The sequence below is a fragment of the Falco cherrug genome, chromosome 1, assembly GCF_023634085.1.
Source record: "Falco cherrug isolate bFalChe1 chromosome 1, bFalChe1.pri, whole genome shotgun sequence".
In the NCBI taxonomy this organism is placed as follows: domain Eukaryota; kingdom Metazoa; phylum Chordata; class Aves; order Falconiformes; family Falconidae; genus Falco; species Falco cherrug.
The window spans coordinates 42718126-42735322 of NC_073697.1; the positions used below are offsets into that span (position 1 = coordinate 42718126).

Here is a 17197-nt window from a genome sequence, read left to right on the forward strand (position 1 = left end):
CCACTAATCCTCACTAATTGTCCTCAAGTTTGATAGAATAGTTATTTTTTGTGTTGGTTAGGAATTCTTTTTCAATTGGCTTATGCACTGTATAAAGGAAAGAGTTTCCCTCGGAATTGGAGTGGAGAAAAGAAGAGAGTTTGTGTAGGAATTTCATAAATAAAGAGCTTCTATTCTGCAGAGTAAATGCTGGGCAGCTTATAAAAGGTAGACTCTCAGGGAGCTGCTTGAAGCTTGTAGTGTTAGTGTTTCTTCTGTCTTCACCAATGTTTAGGGAGCTTTATGGAAGCCTATGGTCTGATGTACTACTTTTTGTCCAGAAAGCAAGCACTGCCAGTCTGTGTATGCTTATTAGGTTGATTTTGTGAGTGATTAGCTTTGCTTTTCTCCACTTTGATACCAGCATGGCACGGACTAACTATTCCTGCTTGTGGTGTGACCTAGACATCCAAAGAACCCTAAGGGTCTCTTTGAGGTAGGAGCACAGAAGTACAAGTAAAGATTGTCAACTTTTGCCATTATATGGTCGCTTTCTCATATACTGAGATGAACATATAAAGAACTGGAAAGCAGAGACTACCATCCCTTGAAAAACAGAGCCGTTTATTAACCAAAAATGAAGAGCAGTACTTCCCTATAGGGCATCTGGGAATACAAGAGTGCAGTTCAAATGTGAAGAACCGCTCACAAAAGCCAATGAGTGATTCTGAAAATGGATAAAAAAGCTTCAAAAGACTTTGGAATCTCTCAAGATAATTCTGCCAGCTTGCACTGGCAGATTTGGGCATTTTTTCTTAATTCCAATTTGAATACTGTTTCTTAGGGGAAAGAACTGTCAGCTGAACACTCTCAGTGGCACATTTGGCATTTGGCTGAAGGCTGAAGGGTAGGCTTCAATTACACTGTGTAAATCCAGAGCAAGAACATGAGTTCAGTCCAGTACTATACCAATATAGATGAATGCAGTATCTGCCCTATTTTATATTTAGGATTTTTCAGAAGATTTATTCTTAGTGGGAATGTTCATTTGAATGTCAGTGTTGAATGTCAGCTGGAGTGTTAAATGTTATTTTGAGTGTCTGTTGTTTGAATTTGGGGTTTTTTTAGTCCATGTGGATGAAACTAGCATTTCTCAGCCTGTGGAAACAGTGTAGGGTTTTTTTGCTTCCATAAATCATGTGAATTCAAGTAGAACATTAAGGCTTTCAACTTGACTGTGTTTGAGTTCAAGCCATTCTCTTGAAATGAGATCGAGATATTAAATGTAAATCACCTCTGTGCTCCCTTCGCAAATTGAATGCTTGCCTAAACTGGGAATAACACAACATGAAAATCAGCTGTTCTGTGAACTTCTAAAGCTGATCTTCAGTACACCAGTGTTTTCTCAACATATGTTCTATTCAAATAGCCTCAGCACAAGTCCATTTACCATTACTTATATTGGATTTTGACACCTAGGAAAAGAAAATTTAGCATTTTTTGCCCTGACTGATAAACTGAAAAAAATGTTGTTTTTAATTTTTTCATAATCAATGAATCCTGAACAGCTGCATGAGTATCTCTGTGTGTGTGTGTGTGACATTATTTTTCTTTTGTAATTTTAACCGAACAGGTGAATATGCATTGCAGCAACATGTTCACAGCCTAATTCAAACAGCAGTCTTGTGTTACTACACAATTCTGAATGATTTTACATTGTTTCTTTATGTGTTTCTTAAGACTACAGTGTAATGTTAGCATAATAGGTAGCAGGTAATGGCTTGCATACTATTTGACTGCCATTCTTTCAGAAGAGGTAGTTTCTTAGATGGGAACTGCCTAAGGTAAGTCATGTTTCCATTGACTCAAAAATGAAATTGGTTTCCTTGTGTTTATACAAATAAACATTTTCTACAGCTGTTATCCTCAAACTACTGAGTTCGTTTCTCCTGTCACTCACACTGATGTAAATCAGGATTAATTTTACTGATGCTCATGACCATATAATGCTAAATATATAGAAGGAAAAGAATCAATGCTTTGATAGCAAGCTGTCATTTTTGAAGGAAGACAGTAAAAACTAGCATTAAAAGCTTTTAGCACTGCAAAGTTCCAACACATTTTGCCATTTGGGAATCACTGTCTCTGGGACAAAACCCCGTCATACGCTTGCCTCCGCCACACACTGTCAGACCACTTGTGCTGCTCCTTCCCCTGCCCTTTTAGCTGGCAGGAGGCTGTCAGCATGGCAGCTGTCAAGGGGTTGAAAGAACTTAAAAAAATATATTGTAAGGGAAGGAAAGGACTTTTAAAAAATAATAACAATAAAAAGCATTAGCTTCCTGACAGTGAAATAAATGTGTATATAGCAGCTGAAGCAAGAAATACTCACCTAATTCTTTGGCTTATTGTTATTCTGGCTTTATTCTAATGCAGTTTTTTCCTGTTCAGTATCAGTTTATAAAACTGTGTTACATGTTCACTGACCCCAGATAACTAAACAAATCCCAGTGTGCAGCCAGATGAATAAATTCCAGTTTGTAGTATTGCAAATATATGCTGATGGCTCTTCAGCAAATTTGTAATAAATTAACCATTAAAAAGATGCAAGTTAGAAGAATAAAAGGATGTAGTAACAATGTGGTTTTGTACTACATTGTTTCTGGTACCAATGATATCTCTTTTTTTTTTTTTTCTTTGTTTTTCTTTTTTTTTTTTTTTAACATATAGACTACAACACATTCTTCAGTCAACCAATCGTGTCTTTGTAATGCCAATGAAATAAAAGCTTTTGTGATTAATTGACACATTTAGAAAATCCTATTTTATTTACCTCTTTCTATACATGGGCTGGCACTACAGAGGCACTTTTACATAGAGACCCATAAACATTTCTGGAATGCCATTGTGTATGTATAGAGAAGTGAAAACAGAGCAACATTTACTACCATTTGTGTATCGCTGGCGGATGGATAGTGGAATTCATTTCTACCCTGGTTTGTCAAAGCTACAATTTATTGACCAAAGCGCGTGTTATATGAGCCAATGCAGGTGTAAATCTCTAAAGCTCTGCTGAAGTGGAACAAAGCTCCTGTACATCACTTGGGGATCTTCAGATTTGTCTCTTTGGATGGATTGAATGAAGAGACTTGGTGATTCTATGTTAGAGTTGGTGAGTTCTAAATTCTACTTTAGAATTGTGCCATGGAGTGCAATGTTGAATGTGATCTGCAGTTCTTCATGGTGCACATGCTTAATTTTTTATAGCTGCACTTGAACCTCCTTTATCTCTTATTTTCACACACATATTGTAAAAAAAAATGTTTAAAATTTGCTAACATGTTTTAATGTGTTCAGGACTTCTCGCTGTTGGTGAGAATGTTGGTGTTTCTCACTGTGAGAACAGGGATTGTTTTTTACTAAATAGAAATGAGTTGACCACGGTCAATTTTAAATAACATAAGTAGTGATCAGAAATTGTATCATTATATTTGCATTATTTGGGGAGGCTAAGATGCTGCAGACATGTGAGCATAGACAGCGATAAAAATGGGTTAAACAGATCACAGGAACCAGAACCTGTTCTAAAGATAACTTGTCAGGGAAAGAAAAATCCTTCAATGATACATTTTAATATCTTTTTTTTTCCCCTTTTGTCTTCCAAGTGCATAAATATACCTTAAGTGCCTGGATAATATGTAGAAATTTAATTTACAAGATGAATTGTTTAGACTTAGCCAATAATCCTTTGCGGTGGTGTTTCAAGCAAAGAAATGCACACAGTAATAAGGAATGTCAAAATTCCTTTTAGCTAAAAATGTCACCTACACTGATGTATGAAGCTTCTTGGTAGATCCCATTTTAAGGGTTTGGGGTTTTTTGGTTTGCATTTTTTTAAGGTACTAAAGTTCTGTGAGTTTATTAGAGGCATGTGAAGATAGTCCTAATGGACTCAGATATCCTTACTGCTGTACAGTAGATAAATATTTTTTCCTTCATTTCTTCACTCACAAAATCTAATAGCTCAGATTCAGATTTCAGCTAGCACTGAGTCTGCAAAGGAGAAATATGCAGAAGAAAGAAAAATGGGTTTGTTGGGGGGGGTGTGTGTGTTATTTTGGGGGGTATTTTGTTTGTTTTTCTTCTTGCTAACATGCATTTGAATGGGCCCTGAGCTCGGATTAGTGCACACTTGTTGCAGTTTGTTTAGTAAATCTGACCTCATCACACACTAGTGCTATTTGTTTTCTCTAATTAAATGTTTAATGTACAAGAATATAAATCCTTACAACTGGTATCGACACAGACTTGTGAGACTAAGTGAAACAAACATCTGCCAGGGATGGTTTAGGTACAGCTGATCCTGCCTTCAGACAGGAGCATCATCTGTCAAGTTTCCTTTGAGCTCCAATTTCTACAACTCACAGTAATATTGTATTAATATTGGTACAGTCAAACGGATGTTCCTGTGGTATCTAGTCTCCTGACAAAACTAATCAAACTTAGCCAGAATGTTGCCAACATTAAAAGAAACTTGATTTGCCTACCTCTAAAGAAGGATGTAGGAAGGTCTTATTCCCCACCAGCTCCACAAATAGGTAATCTCTGGGTAAAAAAACCAACCAACCAACCAAACAAAAGTACTGTTAGCATCCATCAGCTTATCTGGACATATTCATGGGTGCAATTACTGCTTCTCAAAATAGCATGGAATAGGCCTGAGAAAAGACTTAATAATACTCCATTTTATTGCATGTGTCCTTGCATTTCCTATGTTTTTCAGTTTTTCCCTGTTCCAGGATGATATCTCGGAAATCGTTTAATCTAAAGACAGATCTTGGAAAACTGAATGATGACCTGCAGGATGATGAAGGGTAGCTTCCTAATCATCACAAGTGAAAAACCTACTCTCATAACTCTTTCAATTACCTGCGGCTAATTTTAAAGGTGAATTACTGAAAGGTTCTTGCAGAAACAAGAAACCAAAGTTCCAGAGCAACTCCTCAGTCTAGTCTAGGGTTTCATATGTCCAGAGTGATATTAACAGTGTTAGTTTCAACATATCACAAAAGTCAGGAGTCCCTACAAATGCATGCTAAACAGTCTTATTTCTCCAAACCTGTCTTCTCATAATCAACGTGTAACCCCTCAGAAAGACAATAACTCTCCTCCCTCCTAGTTAAAGGTTTGTCAGACGTACAAATCTTGCTGTAGTTTTCTAGGAAGAAGTAATATCTTTTATTAGACGAGCAGTTCTGTAAACAGTAGACATTATGAATCCTGGTTTCTTAGAGATTTGTATTTTCTCGTCAAGTATCAGAGCCAGGTGAAGCTTTTCACACGGAATTTATTAAATCTCTCACTACTTGAATTCCTCAGGGTGGCCTATCAGGTAAACTCATTCCTCAGTGAGGCATTAAGAGGCTAGTAAGGTTTGTGTCCTCAAAACAGTTGCTGGTTTTCATTGACATTTTAGAAATTTAATACTGAGACATTGAGACTTATCTGTTACTTTGAATTAAATTAATCAAAAGCTTGAAAAATTATTAAGATGGACCAGTGGAGAGGTTCTCTGCAGCTTTATCATGGACCCACTGGCTGCAGGCTTTGAACTAGCAGTTGGCAAAGGAGCCCAAGGTGCATACTGATAATGCCATTAAGTCTAATAGCAGAGACAATGGACTTATTATCCTGATCTCTGCACGGGAAGAGGACCATAAATTAAAGCACAGTGAATTAAAGATCTCTGTCTGCAGTCCTGTTTAGAATTTTGATGTCAGTTTTGATTTCTTAGATATACGTTTGTTCCCATTTTACGTTTAATGCTAAAAGTCCCGTGAAGAGTTCTTGATATAAACCCTCATTATTAAAAACTATTGGCATGTGAGCTGCATTCATATGGCAGTTATGGGGTTTTGGAGGACTCAAAGAAAAAGCCAGAAACTGCACTCTAATGCACAAGAAATAATTCTGGTTTTGTTCAAATGGTTTTGGATATTTATGAGCTAATAATGGTCCTTTGAAAAGGTAATCAGCTTTCATGCATAGAACTGCAAATGCATGAGAACTGGGGTAAAATGTAAGACTGAGTCAGAATATAACAGTTTTTAATCAAATAAACCATATGATTTACTTTAGAACTAAGATTAATATTTCCACATTTTTATTAGTATTATAACAAAAACCAAAATTCTATAAAAAAAAGTATGAATGCAATCTTAAATTAAGAGAAAATACAATCTGAGGATATGAATTCCAGCAGATTGAATAATTGAGTGGGTTTTTGTTTTTTACTTTAATGTATATCCCTTTCAGAGGAGGAAAGAGAACTAAATGTAATGCAGTTTTTCTCACCTCATTGTCCTTTACCTACTTATAAGGACAGATCAAGGTGTAAGGTTTCTCAGTGATAAATCATTCTAAAAGATATAAGAGAAACCATGTGTTATATGGATCAGTAAGTTTAGGCTAAATCTCTGCTAAGGATTATGTTTACAGTTGAAAAAGGTGGATGAGTGTGTGCATGTGCTCAGGTCTGTCTTGGCTGTAGTTGGCATACTGGTATAAATGCAGCTGCTATTAAACAATTCTTTAAAAAGTCATCTCTGTTTCTGGTCATACAAAAAGTACGGATATACAGTGATAGGACAAAAAGGGAGGAGTAATCGATTGTCTAGTTTTCTATATACAGAAATGGGAAAATGTCTTATATCCACATACTGTTTTTCTGTTAAATACTCTGGGTCTTTGTTTCTTGGTGTCAGATGCTCATATTGTAAAAGTAAGTATCATAAATATGAGTTTTCCAAGAGAAAAGGGGATGTATTAGCACGAAAAAGGGCTACTAAACAGAGGAGTAAACTAAATGATATTTTGAGCCAGTGCGAGCTCTCTCCATGCCAGGGTTAAGGCATACTGACAGGAGGAGCAGAAAAGGGAACATGTAGTTTGGTTACGTTGTCTACACATTCTTGTTCTGGCCAGATGCCATAATTGTGCATTTCTGTTGAACCATTATTAAATTATTTTAAAAATATTTAATAGGCTTTTATTGCACAAAATGGCTCTTTTCAGTAGAGCCAAGAGACAGGACGGGGGCAATAGGCATGAAGCACAGTAAGTTCCTCCAAAGTATGAGGAAGAACTTCTTTACCATGAACTCTGGCACAGGCTGTCCAGAGAGGCTGTGGGGTCTCCTTAAAACCCACCTGGATGTGACTCTGTGCAGCCGGCTCGAGGGGAACCTGCTTTAGCAGGGGTTGGACTAGATGGTCTCCAGAGGCCCCTTCCAACCCCAGCCATGCTGTGAGTCTGTGAAAAATTGGATACATGCAAGAACAATCTGTGTCTGAACTTTGTAAGCCCCTTAAAGTATTGCTCTAAATAAAACTGTCTTCACTCACCCCTGTGAAGGCAATCAGTTTTTTACAAGGTTTTGCCTATGAGCAAGGGAACTAATAAGTCTTGATTTCTTAAAAAATAATTGCATTCTACATGCCTTCTACCATTATAATCTCAGTTTCTTTCACACTAGCAATATTCCTTTTCATGAAATACCTGCAGTTTTTCCTCCAGTCCTTATGAGGGTTTATCACACTTCTACTTTTGTAATGTATCCAGTTTCTATCTATGCCCATATTCTTTCATTTCTACTAATTTCCTCATCTTATCTTCAAGCCTCCTTCCATGTCTCCTATATTTCCTTTGATGGCTGGAGAAATGCAGCATGAGCTGTGGCTGCATAAATGATTGTGCTGACCAGTGCTTCCAGGCTGTCCAGTAGGCCAAGTAAAATATAAAGCTGAATTCTCCCTCAGTGGTCAAGACACTCATCTTGACACAGATGTGGGCTTTCATGCAATTTAGGGGATGACCAGCACACCAGTCAGAAATCTTAACCTTCCTCAAAGGCAGGGTCATGGACAAAGTACAAGCACTAGAGGTACATTTACCCTCAATGATAATAAACTAATATTTACATAGATAGTAATGCAGGGTAGCAGCCTGACTAGTTCTGCATATCCAATTTCAGGTTTTCATGTGAAGAAGTTGCTATGCTTACATAGAATTTAAGATGATCCCACCTGTCTTATCAATCACTATAAACTGTAATAGACTGTTCTATAATTCTTTATTTATCTGCTCAGCTTGAGCCCTAAAATGCATAGAATCGTGGAGCATACTGTGTTGCAGAGGACCTATAAAGGTCATCTAGTCCAACTCCCCTGCCACGAGCAGAGACATCTTCAATTAGACCAGGTTCCTCAGAGCCACATCCAACCTCATCTTGAATGTTTCCAGTGACGGGGCACCTACCACCACTCTGGGCAGCCTATGCCAGTGTTTCACCACCTTTATTGTAAAAATTTTCTTCCGTATATCTAGTTTAAACCTACCTTCTTTTAGTTTGAAACCATTACCCCTTGTTCTGTTACAATGGGCCCTGCTAAAAAGTTTGTCCCCATCTTTCTTATAGGCAGGCCCCCTTTAAGTACTAAAAAGCTGCAATAAGGTCTCCCGACAGCCTTCTCTTCTCCAGGCTGAGCCACCCCAACTCTCTTAGCCTTTCCTCATACAAGAGCTTCTCCATCCCTCTGATCATGTTTGTGGCCCTCCTCTGGACCTGCTCCAACAAGTCCATGTCTTTCCTGTGATGAGGACTCCAGAGCTGGATGCAGTACTGCAGGTGGGGTCTTCCCTTGTCTATTGACATAGTCACTCCATCATAGAAGGCCACTAGGTTGGGCAGGCAAGACTTGCCCTTGGTGAAGCCATGCCGGCTGTCTCAAATCACCTCCGTGTCCTCCATGTGCTTTAGCATAGCTTCTAGGAGGATCTGTTCCATGATATTCCCAGGCACAGAGGTGAGGCTGATAGTTCACTAAGTACCAGGATCCTCCTTTCTAAGGGAGTTCCCAAGACCAATAACCTGATCTTCTCTTACACTGGGAGGGACTTTGTTCCCCCAGTCCCTGCCTTGCAGTCCATCCACTCAAGAGGTATGTGAAGAGAGGCTGCCAGTGAAGAATAAGGCAAAAATGTTGTTGAGTACCTCAGCCTCCTCCTCACTGTTGTTACCAGTTTGCCAGTCTTGCTCATCAGGGGGTACCCTTTCTTTGATGTTCCTCTTCTAGCTGACATACTTGTAGAAGCCCTTGTTATTATTCTTTGTGTCCCCTGCCAAGTTCAGTCTGATCTGCACTGGTCAGCTAACTAAGATTAGTTCTAACTCACAAGCTACATTTCTTTAGGGAACAGTAATTACAATTTGTGATTTGTTTATACCCTGGGGTGTTTAATATCACACTGTGTTGATATCTTCAGAGCTTCTGTTCCTATCCTGAACTTTGTTGAGTTCCTACCACAATACCCTGTTTTTCTTCAACAGTTGTCAAAATAAAGCTTCCTGATAATATAACTAACATTTCATTATCACAGCCTAGTCAGGCATGCATCTCTGTTCTAGATGTTCTGTCACTGAATAGTTTGCTAAAATAGTGGACTGTTATTAGATAGATGGATTGCTTTGGTAACTACTTGCTATTAATATCTATTAATTATAGCACTGCCAGGAGTATGTTGTCAAAATTGTTTTATGGGATCAACTCATACACATTGCAGTCTTGTAAATCTTCTTTCCATAGGACACCAACTGCCCTCTTGCCCCTTGAGTATTTCAGTATAGGTTTGATCATAATTCATTGGAGTTGTAATAGCAATGGCCTTGATTGCAGATTGACCAGAAAGGATTAGTACACGAACACCATGAATTTCTTCCTTGTTTGTTGGTATACCAAAACAAGAAAATCTGGCGGTTTTGCATCCTTTGGAGAATAACAGTTATTGTTGGTTCAAAGTTCTGTTGTCTGTTGTTTCTGAGATATTACTATAGTTTTTGGTGTTCCTATACATTCTTTGTTCACTGGTTTTTTTCAGTATGAATATACCAGGTAGGGAAGAATGGTGTAATAAAGCCTGTACCTGCTGTCAAATGAAATAGAAAAGTAACCTGATTCTGCTAACAGAGGTAAAATAGCACTGAGATGGGTCGCTGGTCTCTGACCTATGCAGAAAGAATTCCTGTAGATGGACATTTTACATTTGCTTTTTGTGAAAGGAAGAAAATAAATGTGTACCATTGCAATGCATACATTTATACCTGTAACTCAGAAGATCAGTAAATGAAATTAATCAACTCTGGCTATACTACCTAGACTCAGCAGTCATGTTAGCTATGTGGTTTAGAACAGAATATCAGCTTTTTGGCCCACCTGAATGGATGGACAATAGAGAACAGAACCCCTAGAGCTTTATAAGCTGCTTTATTGTAGGAGAAAGATGCTGCGTTTTATCAGTACAATGCTATGTTGCCTCATGACCAGTTAAAACAGGAATCTGGTCTTAACTATGTTCTTACTAAGTCCTGCTCTTCTGCTTGGTTTACTACAGCTGCTTGCTTTTTATTTCTTCAGCAACGGATGCACATGTATAGAGAGAAAATTATGAAATTATAGTGAGCCAGACACAGGGAGAGATCCCATATATCTGAAACTGAGTGGCCTGCTGCACTTCCCAGCTCCTGTGGGAGTGAACCTCAGGAGAAGCCCTTTTTGCTACCCTCATCTCCCTCTTTGCTGGCCAGCCAGGAGGCATACGGGTTCCTCACTAATACTATAAATTAATTGTATTCCAGCTGAATGCCTCAGAAACACACTCTTATGGAAATGAGGGAGGATCATCTGTATTTCCTAAGGGAATTTTCTGTCCAAGCATAAAACATTTCTATTGATTTCAGCTCTGGGAATTAACATCTGGACTCACTATTCTAAAGTCCCTGAATTTTCAGTCACTTAAAGATAGAGTGGAACAGAGAACCCCTAACAGATACATGCCTTGATGTTTAATTGTGGCATTGGGTCCTCGTGTACAGGAGGACGTGTAAATGGAACAGCTTTAGCCTGTTCTAGCTGAGGGTGCAGGTTGCTAGTTCTGGGCAGTACTCTACTCTATGTGGCCAACAGCATTGCTTGAATAATTTTACAAATTAAATTTAAGAGAGTTCCAGAATTGTTTTTCTTGTGTGTAAATTGGAAAAATGCTCTGAAACAATCACCTGCCTTTTCCATAACCAGTTTGCTTTCCCGTTTTCCATAGAGAATGCTTGGGCTGATCCTGCTGAGAAATCGCAGTGACCTGGAAAGTCGTTGTAAAATCGCAGATGCATCTTAGCATTGCACCTCCTGGTTTTAGTAGGTCTTTGGACCACAGTAGGGGGTTTCTTGTGCTTTCAGTCAGGCATGTTTATTGCAGTTGGGGATTGTGAGTGTGGTGTAGAAACTTGACCTGTTTCAGGAAAAAAAGAGTTGTATGGTCAAATTCCATCTAAAAAGAGAAAGAAAGAAAAAAAAAAAAGAATCAGTATTTACTCCAAGTGAATATCTTTTTTATTACTATCTAAAATCATTATTCTTGTCTAATATTAAAAGTAAAGGATCAGACATAATACAATACCCTTTTGTTGTATTCTTTACTGGCATCTCTGTAACTGAGCATGAACCAAGGGTTTTTTGTTTTTTTTTCAGTTATGAAAATAGTAAAGTAGGATTTTTCAAGTGGTTTCATTTTTCATCTCACTTCCATTCCATTGTATAGGCGATAACCATAGCATGCACAAGAATGGTCCTAGAAAATGGAGGAGATTCAGACTGCATTAACAGCACTTCACTGAATTTGTCCCATGATAGGTTCTTGGCATTTTGAGTTAAGCTTTCAGTACACGAGGCTTCTAACACTCTTGTCTTTCAAAAATCTCAGTCGAAGACCCACTAAATTTTTTCAAGTCAGGTTTACTTCAGACTTTACCAAAAGCAGAAACTTCCTAAAGTTCTTTCAACTAAATCTGATATGGAGGAAGTCCAAAGGGAGTTTGAGTGAGTGGAAAACCCTTGTTCCTGTAGTAAGTATGAGTGAATATGCTGTTGACCTGCATGCAATTCGATTTTTTTATACATGTGAATGTACGTACATGTGAATAGCTTAAAACTGTATCTGTTATATAGAGAAGACTACATGAGCAGTTAACATAAATGAGTGACAACTGGCGATGTTATCCAGTATGAGGTTCTCCCCATGCTATATGGAATAGGTACTGAGAAAGAGACCACAATCTAATACTTTCACGGTAGTTCAAATTGGCACTGCAGTGCATGAAGAAGAGAAATCTGCTGCAATATGTACTCTCAGTGACATTCTGATTTTTGGCACTTGTTTGCGTATGTGCAAAAACATCCTGTGTAGTGATAAATAGAGTTTTGCTCATAATATAATGCTTGAGTGAACAGACTGAGGATAAATAAGTTGAACATCTTGGGTAACTTAGCTTCAACTCTGTGCTCTCCAATAGAAAAAATCTCTTATTCGTGGCTCCATGAATATCACTGGGCTGCCTACAGCAGTACCAACATTAATATATGTCAAAATTTTGAAGGATTGGGAGATTGTAACAATATCTGCATAAATTACGAAGTGGATGGATAAATAATTACAAATTGCTAAGATACCACCCATCAGCTGAAACACATTAAGTGATTATTTGCTTGGCTTTAGTCCACTGTGAATGTTACAGAAGACTGACTTAAAACCACTTTCAACTCAAGCTGATTAACTGATGAAGTTTCAGCTTCTCAAGTGCGTGGTGTAGACAGGTAAGTTTGACAGTGTCTTGGGTTTATTTAAGTTATTCTATATTTAAAAAAAAAAAATAACTTGCTGTAAATTGTCTTATTCCTAGTATTTGCATCGGTTATCTCAGTGAAAAAGTAAGTAACGTAAATGGGAAAGACATGTATAACAAAAGTAAAAAAATCCCATACTTGAAAATATAGAAATCTAAGATATAAATAGATTGCATTCTATTTATTAATTTATTTATTAATTCTTTTTTTTGTATAATTTCTTCTAAGCAATCTATGGTGGGAAAAAAGGATACAAGAAAAAAATTAAAAATAGAATACATACATTTGCAGCAATATTCTACAGCCTTTCTGCTGGTATTGCTCTTTGCTATAGCATATGCTTCTCCCTTTTTTTTACATTTTTGCTCTAATCAATAGATTTCTTTTTTGGACCCTTTCATTTACATCACATTCAGAGTGGCCACATTAAATGTTTGAATTTAAGTTTGAACCAGAGGACAATACATTTTGGTAGTCATAGTTCCCTTTAATAATACAAAGACCTGAAGTCAAAATTGGAAATAGTCACAACAAATGCTAACTACACTTGATTTTCATCAGTGTAAAAATAAATTAAATTGGTATGAAAGATCCTTGATGACTTTTGTAACCTGGAGTGTGCAATTTTATGGCAGAAATAAAGTTTCCCTGTCTTAAGTAGTATGCATGTCAAAAGCAATGAAAAAAATGCTAATCCATGCTTCAGTAGCTACCTAGCAAAAAACTAGTGCAGGCATTGCCTATCCATACAGTACTTAGGCTTCCACCTGCCATGTAAAAGCATGTTCAGATAAAACCTGTCCTTGGTATGTCCTTTCAACAATGGTAATAAAAATTTGCATTAGAAACAAAGTCTTTCCCCACCCCCATCTGCTACACAGCAGAAAACTGCTTGAGGCTGAAATACAACTGAAAACATGCAAAGACATTTTATTGGACTGATCCTGCATATATTCTGGGTAACTGAAACTAATGGAACTATTTGCCTGACTAAAGATAGATACATAGCAAGGCGCAGAACTGCATCTTGGTCTATCGGTGCCAGTGATAGGAAATTAATATGAAGGAGTTGCTACACACTTTTTCACCTCCCCAGTTCTAGGATTGGGTCAGCAGCTTTGGTGATTGCACAAAAATATAGCATCACTGGATCTAGAGTGTTTATTTTCTTGCTCGTTACTTCTCCATGCTCTTGTAGGACAGGTTTAAGGTGATTGGCAATCGTTTTGATGGTATAACAGTAACTTAGCAAACTTGAAATGCTGGACAGTAATGTTTACCTACACAGCGGTTTCACTGTTACTAAGTTCATGCATTTTGAGGATGATTCACAGTTCATTGATTTTGATATTTAAAATATATTCATTCATATAATTACTCTTCCGACAGTTCACATTGATCTTAATACAAACTTAAATTCTGTTTAGGCAATCAGTGAATTCAGTATGCTCAAAGAACTTAGTAAACAGAAAAAAAAAATAAGAAAAAAAGAAAAATTAATTAACTGGTTGCTTCCACAGCTTCTCATAAAACCTCCTCTTCAATGCTTTGGTGGAGACAGAGCACTTGAAGCGTAAAGGCTGTCAAATCAAAGTTTTGGCAAATTGGTAGCTACAGTAACATACAGCCTTTTTCTTTTCCATTCCAAACTACTGCTCCATCCAACTCAGAAATGGCATATTAAATGAATTCCCAACCTTGAAAACTCTGAGTTCTTCACAAAACATGTTGCAAATACACACATGCAAAACAAGTTATAATGCACCATTAAAACCTCTTTTATTTGTGTTACCTTTTTCAACAATCATCAAGGCCACCTATAATCTAAGTTTAAATAATAAACTAGACACATCTAGAGGATGAGATAATCAGCCAAAGACCTGAAACAGTCTCTGGAAGTGCCTTTCTCTTTTTAGCTGTTATCCAAAGAGATCAGTTTGGCACCCAAACAAGTGTTTCAGCTAAGTGGGGTGGAATTTGGTCTAAGCTTTTTTGGTCATAGTTTTAGGCAGGAAAAATATCTGGAGTTGCTGAACTTATAGCAGGCTAACCTCACAGTTTCCATCAACTAGGAGCATGCATGTGGACCTTGTTAGGCCAAGAACACCAACTGATGGGAACTGGATTGTGTTTGATAACAAATTCAATCAAAACAATTAAGTAGCGTCGTATCTGATGATTGAGTGCACTTAAAACTTGTATTGTTTCACAAATCCATGCTTATATGATGGTACTGAAATACAGGCTTTAGCATGTAATTTCTATTTCTTGCATGTTTTAACAATAAGTTTGGGGCAAAGTCATAGTATTTCTGATTTCTAGTGCTAAATTCAATTTTATCCAGATTGGATCTACCTTTGTAGAATTTGCTTATCTCTATGCTTATTTGACATAATGAGATCTTCCCATGGTACAGGCTGGCATACTCCCTGCAGAACTGTCAAAATATTATTGCTTTCTGACTGCTGATGATACAGGGTTATATGCAAGATTTGAAATATAGCACAAAAACTATTTAGATTAGGATTATACATGATACGTATCTTTTTTTTAAAAAAAAAATAAACATAAATGTAATGCTTTTTTTGATGCATATTTAATGTAGCCATAGATTACGTTGGTACTCCTTCTGTATTGATAGTAACATCCAAAACAATGTACTGAATTTTAAATTATTTTATAAAAAAAGGAGAAAAACAATTTTTCTGGTTATGTCTGCATCCTTCTTTGGAAACCCATGGCACTTTACAATATCCAAATATTACCTCATCAGGTTCTAATGACTAATTAACAGAGACAGCAAAGAAATAACTTTTTATTTTCACTAATTGTCTTCTATGATCTCTTCCTAAAGAACTCAAAGACCTGCTTAATAGTTTGATTACCATTTCCTGACACCTAGCCTCTTTCAGTCACGTCTATCACTGCTGTCTGAGAAAAAGGAGGATACACAGTGCATCTCAAGCCTTAGGACAGATAATCACAAAATTAAAGGACAATCTGAAAAACCACTTATTTAAAATACAGGAAGATGGGTTTTGCTGAACTTAATACCATTTGCTAGTTTTTAAGATCTGTAATTTCCACTCATGTTAATGCATTCTAATTATTTCCTGCCTAGCTTTTGTTACTCATGAAGATTAAAGTGGTCTGTTTGATGTGTGCAAAGAAGTGTCTACAGAAAATGGTAAATTAATTGGAAGATGTCATCTTACGAGAACATTTTTGACTTGAGTGCTGTAAGGCTGTTAACAAACAGACTAACTCATTTGTCTCACAATGAAATGAAAATAAAAAATCACAACATTATGATAAAATCTTGACTAGGAAATGCCTGCAAGACTCTTTGAAGCCTTAGGTTCATTTCTTCCCTGGGCTTTGGCACCGTGATGTATGCAAATCACGTTCTACATAACTCTGAAGTGAAATAGGTTCTATGCAGAACAGATGGACCAGGGCTAATGTGGCGATGTGCACTGGAGATGAGAACAGATTAATACCACAGGGGGAGACTGGAGGAAAATTGGAACGATGGGGGTATTTGAACTAATTAATGAGTCATTTCCAAGTGATAGTTATGTCTTCAAGCACAGTAAATAATATCAAGGAAGTGTATTTCAAATTTTATACATGTGTTTTAATGTAGATTAGAATTAAGAGCCATACTTTGGCATTATTAAAAAAAATATCTTGTATTCCCCCATCCCAGAATGTACCCTTGTGATATAAGTATCACTGATGAGCTCAATATGTGCATGGTGACATGAATTGCTGTTTGTAAAACCCATGGCAGACTCATGGACTTGGCACAAAGCTTTTGGGAATGGATTTTTGCAAGGAGGATTGTATGAGCTGGTAGAACATGTTCTGCCACCTGCACCCAAGCCACAGAGATGCAGCTCTGCAGTGTCTGGAGGCATGGTCTGATTGCTAGATCTCATTCAGGTGTCTCTCTAAGTCTCTCCTATCTTCATCTTAATCAAACAGCCTTCAGACTCGTGAAGTTCAGAGTTCCCAAAGTTGTGCCAGAGCAACAGCATGTAGATACCTACATCTTTGGATGAGATCTTCAGGCGTGCATTACAGAATGAGGCTTTCAATGGAAACATTTCAGCTGACCAAGTTATAATACTCATTCTAATGGACATTTTACTCGGAGGCAGATAGTCACATAGAAATAAAGAGGTCCAACAGAGAACTAAAATTATTTTAACATGCACAAAAACATGAGGATCTGAAGCAATTAAGATACGTGAGAAATATGTAACTTCCCAGTATCAGTGAAGGCATCAGAGTTTTGTTTAGGGTTGGAAAAAGCAAAATTCCATGTGTTAGGACATCGAAGATTGTTCATTTTGCAAAGCTTAGAGTATATGGATGAGCCTGATTACTAGTATTCATAATGGACATGGTTAATAAATGGAAAAAGAAATGGTGATGAAAGGAAACATAGAGCTAATTGTCTGGATGCTCTGCATTCTCTA

General features: G+C 37.3%; 1 protein-coding gene and 1 long non-coding RNA gene across 3 annotated transcripts in view; one reads left to right on the forward strand and one right to left on the reverse strand.

Annotated features, from left to right (window-relative positions):
* The window catches only part of CTNNA2 (catenin alpha 2), a 515013-nt gene that overhangs the window by 429245 nt on the left and 68571 nt on the right, over nucleotides 1-17197 (forward strand). The window lies entirely within an intron of this gene.
* The window catches only part of LOC114016786 (uncharacterized), a 34317-nt gene continuing 28639 nt past the window's right edge, over nucleotides 11520-17197 (reverse strand). The window contains exon 3 of the long non-coding RNA XR_003561449.1: nucleotides 11520-11661. This is a non-coding gene — a long non-coding RNA (uncharacterized LOC114016786). The remainder of the gene's footprint in view (nucleotides 11662-17197) is intronic.